This window comes from Elephantulus edwardii, unplaced genomic scaffold, assembly GCF_000299155.1.
Source record: "Elephantulus edwardii isolate Elephantulus edwardi_28Jun2011 unplaced genomic scaffold, EleEdw1.0 scaffold00073, whole genome shotgun sequence".
In the NCBI taxonomy this organism is placed as follows: Eukaryota; Metazoa; Chordata; class Mammalia; order Macroscelidea; family Macroscelididae; genus Elephantulus; species Elephantulus edwardii.
In genome coordinates, this window is record NW_006399823.1 from 9,554,353 (window position 1) to 9,565,292 (window position 10,940).

Below are 10,940 nucleotides of genomic sequence, written 5' to 3' on the forward strand. Positions count from 1 at the left end.
TGATGGCAACTTTGTGTGTCCAAGAACTGAGCTGCATAGATTTTCACTGCCTAGTTTAACAGAAATAAGTCAGCCAGTTTTCCTTCCTAGAAACTTCTGGATATACTAAAAGAATCAACATTCTATTAGCAGGAAAAAAATGATAATAAAACAATACATAGCAAGTCTTTGATCATGAGCACTGGGGGACATAGGAAACCTTAAAGTTTCCAGCATAAATGAACCTTCATTACTACTGCTAATACTAGTTGTGTTGATTTGGTTCAAACTTATAATGAACCATTGTAAAATAGAACAAAACTCTAACCACAATCATGCATATTTGCCAGCTTATTGTTGTGGCCATTATGCTAATTCATCATTGAAAGTTAGGGGATTTCTATTTAAAAATACATCTTTGAGACTCTGTGGATGTTAAATATTAAGTGTCAAAATTATCTGATTTACTTTTTTTTTTTTTTTACTTCAGTTCAATGAAAGAGACTTTATTGAGGGCCCAGGGTCACGGCGCTCCCCTGCAAGAATCAAGGAAGCCAGTGAAGAGGGGGCTCTTATTTTACCTTCTTCTTGGGGTGCAGGTTGTTGGTGTGCCCACACTTCTTCTTGCGGCAACTAACAGCACGGTGATGCAGGCGAGCATAACACTTGCAGCAGATCACCTTGTCGCAGTTATATTTCTGGGCGAGCTGGAGCAAGGAAGACTTGATAATGCCACCATGCAGACGCAGCACCAGATGCAGAGTGGACTCTTTCTGGATATAGTAATCTGAGAGGGTATAGCCATCCTCTAAGTGTTTGCTCGCAAATATCAGACACTGATGGTCAGGAGGGATACCCTCCTTGTCTTGGATTTTGGCTTTGACATTCTTGATGGTGTCATTGGGCTCAACCTCAAGAGTGATGATCTTGTCAATCAGGGTCTTCACAAAGGTCTTCATCTTTGCATCTGCCGCTCGGCAGCCTCTGTTGTTTAATTAGTTGATATGAATTTGGAGGAATGCTGATTTTCTTCCTAGAGCAATTTCTCAGCTTTTATTTCCTATAGCGCTACTGGTAAGAATCTGCTCTGCAATCTGAAGGCATGTGGTTTGATTCCACCAGCTGCTCTGAGGGAGAAGGATGAGCATTCTCCTCCTGTGCTATTAACCGCTTCTGAAAACCTATTGGAGAGTCAGCTATGGGTCAGTTCTGGCTTGATGTTACCCAACAACATAGCCAGCATCTACTTTCCTCACTTCCCTTTTCTAAACTTCTATTTTGTACAATGGTATAAGTTATTGATCAATTCTGTTAAGAAGTTGATATATTCCTTAAAAAGTTAAATATAAACTTAAAGCATGGTTTGTGTGACAATAACAAAGTTGGTTATTTCCTGGATCACTGGAGTTTAAGAAGGGAGGAAGGGACTATCTTAAAGTGTTGAGTTCATACGACCATTTCCCGTTCTAAACTATGTAAAAAGTGAACCATAAAATTGGAGATTAAGATTTTATTTTCACCAATAAAAAGTAAATACGGAAAATAAATAAGAAAGTTGCAGTCAAGTAGCGGAGAAATGCATTGTCTTCGTGGCATAGTCCATAGTATGGTGTGCTGGTAAGCAAAAAAGCTCTTCTTCTCTGGTGCTTTGGCACATCTGTGAGCAAATGATGAGCAGTTTCTTCTAATTGTGATTTATATCCTCCAAAACTTAGTGGAGGGTCATTATGATTTGTACACCTTGACAGCTGTGAGTTTGTATTTTATCTTAAACATTAATGAAATCTTAGAGCAACTTTATCACATCATAATCTTAATTCCATCTCATTGTTACATAGAACAGAATGAGAAGCTTCCAGAAAGGGATAGATTCTTATGAACAATCATCTATTCAAAAACTTTAGAAACTAACATGGTGTTTTCTTTTCCAGTCTTATCAAATTTTCTACTGAACCCTCAGACATGCAAAATATTGGGAGATAAAAGAATTAGGTCTATAGAAAGATGCTTCATTATCAAATGACAGGAATTTTGTAGGTGGTTTTTCTCTACTCTGCACTCTAGGTTGGGAGCTTTGGTTGCTGAGATTAAGGAGCTGTGCTGTCCACCATGAGCTGCTCTGTGGGAGACAGATGGACTCTTTCCTCCCTTGCCATTATTCACTGAAGGTCCAGCTTTGAGTTGGTTCCAAAGAAAATGAGAGGGTTGAGCACATTAAGATACTTCATTTCTTCTTTCCATTACAAGTCTCTGATATCCTTAAACTTGACTATTTAAATTCAGACACCGAAGTATTAATGTCATATGGCCATTCGTTCTTGCACATAGATTTTTATTAACATGAAATTTATGTATTTATAGTTTGCTCTTAATGTTCAATTGTATTTCAACTACTTTATCAGATTGTGTATTCTTCAAATGTACTGTAAAATTATAAAGTGGCTTTACTTTTATTTACAGTGGTTTTGTCTCAGTAGGATATTGTTAGATTTCAAAATTCACACATTGGTTAGAAAAATAATCTACCCCCCCCATATAAATATGCCTTACTTATATCAGTTTTTAGATTAAAAACATATTTCCTCAGCAGATCGTAAATAGAATTCTACTTATCCCAATTTCCCACTTGGCATTTGGCAGGTTAACTTCCTTTCATTAAAGAAAATATTTCTCCTTGTTTAACACTTAACCCTTCCCAAAAACCAAATACTCAGTGCTGGCAAAAGTTTAAGTAATTCTAGTTTATAAAATGAAGACACATCAACTTAATGAACTAACCAATCCAAGTCACTGCCTTCTCAGTAAGTGAATGACAACCAATCATTTAAGAGACCCTTTTGGGGAAGTCCTCATTAAGTTTACAGAGTGTTTAAACTGGTCAAAAGCTTTGATATGCTAAGCTCATCTCTCCAGAGGGATAGTATGCCTCATGAACAAATTTATCCAATCAACAAATCATTTAGTTCAAATTGAATTATTGATCAGATATATTTTCAACAAATCTAGTGAAAGATTATGCTAGATGACTTAAGTGGTTCCATTTAAATTGTTGGGAAGAGAGTACAATTTTAATAAACAACTTCAGGAATAAAAAAAAGTTAGAATGTATTATGTCCTAGTTTTTAAATTAATATGCATATATTTACCTGGTCTGCTGAAAAATTTATTTTCATTATCGCTATTTTAAAGCATCATTACAAAGTTAGGAGAGAAAAGAATGAATGTCAGAAGAGACTCTAAAATCTTCACTGCATTAGAATATCAAGAAGTCAAAACAAAAGGAAGTCATAGCAACGTAAAAGAAATGAACACCAGATTTCAAAGGACAAGTCCAGAACAAAGAAAAGCATTATAATGAAATGTGCAAAGAGTTTGAGTCAGAATATAAAAAGATAAAAACTCACTCAAATAAAAAGAGACAAATCTAAGCTAAAACAACTGGAGCCCATATCCGAGCCTCAAGTTTCAAATCAGTGATGATACAGGCAAAATCTTGAATGACCCACAAAGAATCAAATGAAGATGGAAGGAATATGTATAGTTATTGTACCCAAAATGATTAGTTAACAATTAATCATTTAATGAATAGCAAGTGATCAAGAATCAATAGTAATTAAAGAAGAAATTAAAGCTACATTGAAGGCATGGGCAAAAAAAAAAAAACCAAGAATTGATGGAAAACCGATTGCCATGTTCTAATAAACAGCTACAACCTTGGACATGCTTAACAAGCTATGTCAAGAAATCTAGAAGCTAGCTACTTGTCAACTGACTGTAAGAGATCCCTAATTGTTATTATTCTACAAAAAAGATAATCCAACAGAATGTGGACATTTTCAAACAATACCATTAATATCATAGGCAACCAAACTCTTGATGAAAATTGTTTAAACATGGCTAGACAATATACCAACAGAGAACTATTAGAAATTAAATTAGAATTTAGAAGAGGCTATGGCCAGGGATATCATTGCTGGTGTCAGCCGGACCTTGGCTGAAAGCAAAGAATACCAGAAGGATGTCTTTCTGGGTTGTATTAACTATGCATTTGATTGTATGAATGTGAACAAATGATGGCTAACACTGGAAAGAAAAGGAACTCAGAACACTTAATTGTGCTCATGGAAAACCTTTACCTAGAACAAGAAGCTATCATCTGAACAGAGCAAGGAAATAGTGCATGGTTTAAAATCAAGAAAGATATGTGTCAGGGATGTATTCTTGCTCCATTCCTATTAAATCTGTATACTCAGAAAATAATCTGAAAAGTTGGGTTTTATGATGAAGAATGTGGCATCAGGATCAGAAGGATTCATTAACAACCTATGTTACGCAGATGATCCAAACTTGTTTGTTCAAAGTGAGGAAGACTTGCAACTCTTTCTGCAGAAGATCAAAGACTAGAGACTTCAATTTGGATTACATCTCAACATAAAAAAAAATCTTCACAACTGGCACAACAGACAACATCACTATAGAGGAAAGATTGAAATTGTCAGCAATTTCATCTTAGTATGATCTATAATCAATACTCTTCCTACTTGTTGTTGTTGTTGTTTGATGCCGTTAAGTTGTTTAAGCAGTTACAAAATAAAAATGCATGTTGCATTGGGAAAAATCTTCTATCAAGGACCTTGTTAAAGTGCTAAAGAGCAAAAGTATCACTTTAAAGACCAAGATGCGCCTGATCCAAGCCATGGCTTTTTCAATTACTTACTTTGCATCTGAAAGTTGTCCAATGACTAAGAATGACAGAAGATAACTTGATACTTTGAGCTGTAGTCTTAGAGAAGAATACTGAATGAATATCCAGCACACTGCCAAAAACAAACACATGTCTTGGAGAAAGTGCAACCAGGGTGCTCCTTGGAGGTAAGATTGATGAAGCTTTATCTCACAAAATTTGGGAACAGTTTTAGGATAAGAAACCAGTCCTTGAAAAAAAGAACATCATGATTGGAAAGGTGAAAGGTTAAAGAAAGTGAGGAAGACTCCCAACAAGACGATTTTATGTAATGATTCTAACAATTGACTAGAGAATATCAGGGATGGTGAGGATGACCCAGATTACAATAGGGTTTGCTATGTGTTGTAGTTAACGTGAGGTCATATAAGGAGATATCCCTTCATCTATTAATAACTATAATTTTATCTCTATGCATTGCATTTTTTGTAATTTGATTTTTTTTAGTTTTTAATATGTTTGTGACTATACTTATAATTAAAGAACTTTAAATAGAATAATAATTTTACACAGTCTATATACACTATCATCAATCTATTCACTCAAATCTGGCTTGTATTTTACTTTTACCTTGGAGCATTTAATATATTAAACTTGGCTTTTTATTTTTAAATTTAATAACTGTTTTTATTTATAATTTATTTTTCTGTATATTATAAATATAAAAGAATTATGAAAATGTTCTTTTCTACATATGGAGGGTTTTTTCATAATTTTCTACATTATATGACATTTAGCTTTCATATGGTATGAGAAAGAATTCTATTTTCTCCACATAAAAATCCAATTTCTCATTATTTAATGAAAGAGAAGAAAGTTCTGCATAGGATAGCTATGAGTTGCCGTTGACTTGAGGGTACTTAACAACAATGTTCCGTGGTATGTATATATTACATGTTGTCTATTCATTCATCTCTTTGTAGACATTTAGGTTTTTTCTAATTTTTGGCTATTGTGAAAAGTTTTTCAATAAATATTGATGAACAACAACAACAACAAAAAACTACGATAGGTCTAATAAAGGCTAGCACATTCGTGATATTGATTGAATAAGATTACCTCATATTACAAAAAAATGGACCCAAATATTATACAAAATCTCATATCTCACAAGTCATCTATGCATCCAAGAATATACGCTTCCACACTTTTTTTTTCTGAACATTACACTTTGGTACTAAGTATATTTTAGCCTCATTACAAGACTCCAAATATTTACAGTTAATATTTTTTTATTGAATATCATTCAAAGTAGAGGCAGTCGTCAGAACAGAGCAGGGCAACACTGAATGGTTCAAAATTGGGAAGGGTGTACGTCAGGGATTTGTCCTGTCTCCATACCTTTTCAACCTGTATGCAGAGCAGATTATCTGAGAAGCGGGGCTCTATGAGGAGAGGCGTGGCGTTAGGATTGGTGGACGATCTATCAACAATCTGCCTTATGCAGGTGACACAACCTTGCTCGCTCAAACTGAAGAGGACCTCATGCACTTACTGCAGAGGGTCAAGGACTGCAGCTTTCAATATGAACTGAGGCTCAATGTTAAGAAGATAAAAATTCTCACCACTGGACCAATCGGTAGCATCAGAATGGATGCCAAAGACATTGAGATTGTTCACAGTTTGCTCGGCTCCACGGTCAACACTCTTGGCACCAGTAGCCAGGATCTCAAAAAACGTATTGCGATGGGAAAGTCTGTGGTTAGGGACCTCTCCAAAATACTGAAGAGCAACAGTGTCTCTCTGGAGACTAAGGTCCACCTGATACAGGCCATGGTTTTTGCAATCACTTGTTATGCATCAGAGAGTTGGACAATGACTAGGGAGGATAGAAGGAGGATTGACGCCTTTGAGCTGTGGTGCTGGAGAAGAGTACTGAATGCACCATGGACTGCCAAGAAAACAAACAGATTCATCCTAGAGAGGGTTAAACCAAGCTGCTCCTTGGAGGCAAGGATTCTGGGGCTTTGTCTGACATACTTTGGACATGTTGTAAGGAGAGACAGGTCTTTGGAGAGGGACATCATGCTGAGTGGAGGGACAGCGCAGGAGGGGAAGACCCTCTATGAGGTGGATTGATTCAGTGATTGGGGTAATCGGGATGGGTTTGTCAGAGGCAATGAGATTGGCACAGGATAGAGAATGGTTTAGGGCTGTTGTACATAGGGTCGCTATGAGTCGCAAAATACTCGAAGGCACACAACAACAACAACAACAACAACAACATTCAAAGTAAAGTTTTTCTTCTCTCTCAATTCAATTCAGTCAGTTCTATCTCATAGTGACCCTATAGTAGGTTTCATAGACTGTAAATCTTAAGGGAAGAAGACTATTCATGTTTCTCTCCAGGAGCCACTGGAGAATTTGAACTACTGGAGACCCATGACCTTTTAGTTAGCAGTGCAACACACTGCAACTGCAGACTATGTCACCAGAGCACCTTCAGGTGTTTTTCAGCTTGTATTTTAAATTTTTGATGCACATATAATTATGGAGAATACATCAGGGTTTTATTTTCCCCTTTGTTGCTTTTCAAAGGTGTGTTTTTAGATGTTGACTAGAAAGTTGACACTTGATCACATTTGCTCTTTTATTCTTTTTCCTCCATGATCTACATTGTAATATGTCATATCATCAATACTACACTCTAGTAAAATTTGGTTAGATCACTTAAAAATGGCTAGAAAAATACTTCTGCAGAGACCTCCTAGATATATAAACCAGATCAAGAAAAGGATAGGGAAGGAGGATTATCTACTCCACCAACTGATGGATTTTGGCTGAAAGCAGAGAATATGTGATATATTCCTTATATAGAACTTGTTTGTAGACCAAGAGCCAGTATTTCATTAGAACAAAAATGTTTTTAATTAGAAAATGTATGTGCAAGGGTTGTATCCTTTCATCTTACTAATTCAATGTCTACCTGAGTAAATACTCCAGGGATCTGGAGACTATGAAAAAGAACACGGCATCAAAAGTGGAGGAAAGTCATTATATACCTATAACATGGAGATCATATATAATCTTATTTGCTGAAATGATGGCTTGAAGCTCTTAACTGATAAAGAGCAAAATATGCACAGTCTTCAGAATTAATTAAAACTTACCATGAATAACTAAAAAAAATCCTTACCACTGGACTAATAACCTTGTGAAAAAGAGAAAAATTGAAATTATCAAGGATTTAATTTTACAAATCTACAATCAACACTCACAGAAGTAGTAAAGCAATGAAATAATGTACTTAATATTGTTGTTGTTTATTGTTATGTGCCGTCAAGTCGTTTGAGACTCATAGCGACCATATGTACAACAGCCCTAAACCCTGCTCTATTCTGCACGAACAGCACTGCCTCTGACAAACCCATCCCGATTACCCCAGTCGCCGAATCAATCCATCTCATAGAGGGTCTTACCCTCTTGCGCCGTGCCTCCACCCTCCCAAGCATGATGTCCCTCTCCAAGGACCTGTCCCTCCTTGCAATATGCCCAAAGTATGTCAGATGAAGTCCCAGAATCTTTGCCTCCAAGGAGTTGCTTGGTTTAATCCTCTCCAGGATGAATCTGTTTATATTCTTGGCAATCCATGGTACATTTAATACTCTTCTCCAGCACCACAGCTCAAAGGCATCAATTCTCCTTCTATCCTCCCTAGTCATTATCCAACTCTCTGATGCATAACAAGTGATTGCAAAGACCATGGCCTGTATCAGGCACACCTTAGTCTCCAGAGAGACACCGTTGCTCTTGAGTACTTTAGAGATATCCCTAACAGCAGACTTTCTCATCATGATATGTTAATATAAATAATATATAATCAAGATTTTCTAAATCTCTAATCAACATCCACAGAATTAGTAAAACAGTAATATATTTTTATTTCCTTTTTAGCATATTTTCATTGGATAATAAAATAAAGCAAATAGGTCATTTTGAAGACAACTGACTCAAGCAATGTTATATTCAATTGTTTTAATTGCATGCAAAATTTGACCGATCAATAAAGATGCTTGGAAGGACCTGATGCCTTTGAAGTATGATATTGGTAGAGAATTTTCAACAGATCATTGTCTTCTAAAGACTGGACAAATAAGTCTTAGAGAAAGTACAGCCAAATATATATTCCCTGGAAGAGAAGATGGCAAGACTTCCTCTCACATACTTTGGAAAACTTAGCAGGAGGGACTAATCCCTGAACAAGGACATCAGACCTGGTAAAGTGGTTAGTGAAAAAGAAGGAAACCAGACAACCTCAATGAGATAAATCAGCACAGTGGCTGCAGCAATAGATGCAAACACAAGAATGATTGTGATAAAGGCAAAAGGAAGAATGTATTGTGTTTCCTTCTGTTGTACTTTGGGTCATCAGGAATCAGAACTGACTCATCAGCACCTAAGAACCACAAGATTGTACAAAAATATTGAAAGAAGAAAGAGGCTTCACTGATTTAATTCTGACTGTTAGTTCTTGGCATTCTGAAAGTTTATATTAACAGAGTTTTCCAAATTATACAGTATCCCAGCTCCATGCAATCTATTCTAACTCAGCAACACTCCATTAGATTTCTAAAGCTGTCAGTCGTTATGAGAAGAAAGTGCCCATCTTTTTCCAGAGTTGTAACCAATCCATTTGAACTTTTGACTTTTCAGTTAGTAATGTAACACATAATTCTGATACAAGGGCTGCTTGAGTTATACATTATTGAGTCATAAATTATTAAAGTATCTCTGGATCTAGACCATGGTCTTCACAGTTGCTTGCTATGCTTTAGAAAGTAGGACAATGAATAAGGATGTCAGAAGAAGAATTGATGGCTTTGAGTTGTGGTGCAGGAGAAGGGTATTGAACATATCATGGACTGCAAAAAGAGCAAGCAAGTCTGTCCTTGAGAGGGTGAAGCCAAACTGTTCTTTGAAGGCAAGGATTTTGAAGCTCCCTCTCACATACGTTGGGCATGTTGCTGAATAGACCAGTCCTTGGAGAAAGACATCATGTTTGAAAGGGTGGAGGGACAGCTTAGGAGAGGAAGACTATCTCTGATGAGATGGATTGACGCAGTGACTTTTAGGGGTTATTTGAGAGAGTGAGAATGGTTCAGAATAGAGTAGGGTTCAGAGCAATTGTACATGGGTCACTATGAGTCACAGATGATTTGAGGGCACATAACAAAAACAACAGCATTGGAAAACAAATCCAAATGCATTATAAAAAGGTTAAAAAATATCAAGATACAAAAATTTGTATCATAAATATTTGCCACTAAGCTATAGATAAAGTGAAAGCTTCAAAATACATTTTTTTTCCACTTCTAGAGATTGATCTGTCACAGAGAATCTCTATCTTTTTGAAATGTCTCTTTTCTAATAAATCTATCTTTTCTTTCACCTTAGGAAAAGCTAAAAAACAACTAAATATATTCTGAGAGTTGTTGCTTTTTTAATTGATTAAGCTTCTTGGCAACAAAACAGCATAATGCTGACTGGCAATAGGAGAATATAAGTTTGTAATGAACTCCATGCCAGAGCTTCTGTGATCTAAGTTTTCAGGAAGAAATGAAAAGATACTGAATCCTTTTTTTTCCCCTCCCCATTCTTGTCCATTATTATTCTTAAGTACAATGCTGAAATGCTTATGCCTGGTATACATAATGAGCCAATTTGTTCACTACAGAAATTAATTTTTAAAAATGTCATTTATGTGAGAAAAGAAATAAAACATGTTATTGTATATCTCAAATTGAATTTCCTCTTTTGGAAAATCTTATTTACATACTAAATGCATATATCTTTATAGGAAGACCTGGTGACTTAGTGGTAAGGAATTGTAGTGCCAACTGAAAGGACAGCAGTCTGAATGCACCAGGTGCTCTGCAGCATAAAGATGGGCAATCTTGTCCAGTATGATTTTCTGCTTCTGAAAAGTCATTGGGATCAGCTATGAGTCAGCTCTGGTTCAATAGTAGAGAAGCTGTGTTGTAATCCCTGAATTCACAATTTGAATCCAACAACTGCTCCACAAGAGAAGGATGAGCAATTTCCCATGTAATTAACTGCTTTTGAAAATCTGCTGGAGGGTCAGCTATGAGTCAGGTCCCACTGGCGAGCACACAAAAACCACACACAGTAACCCTAGTGAATTGTGGATAAAACACTTAGCTGTACTGGAGAAAGAAGTCTACTATCATAAAGACATCATTTATTGCCATGCAGGGGA

At 36.2% G+C, this 10,940-nt stretch overlaps 1 pseudogene; it reads right to left on the reverse strand.

The window, feature by feature from the left end:
• Positions 1-551: 551 nt before the first annotated feature.
• LOC102847066 lies at positions 552-938 on the reverse strand (annotated as a pseudogene).
• Positions 939-10,940: the final 10,002 nt, after the last annotated feature.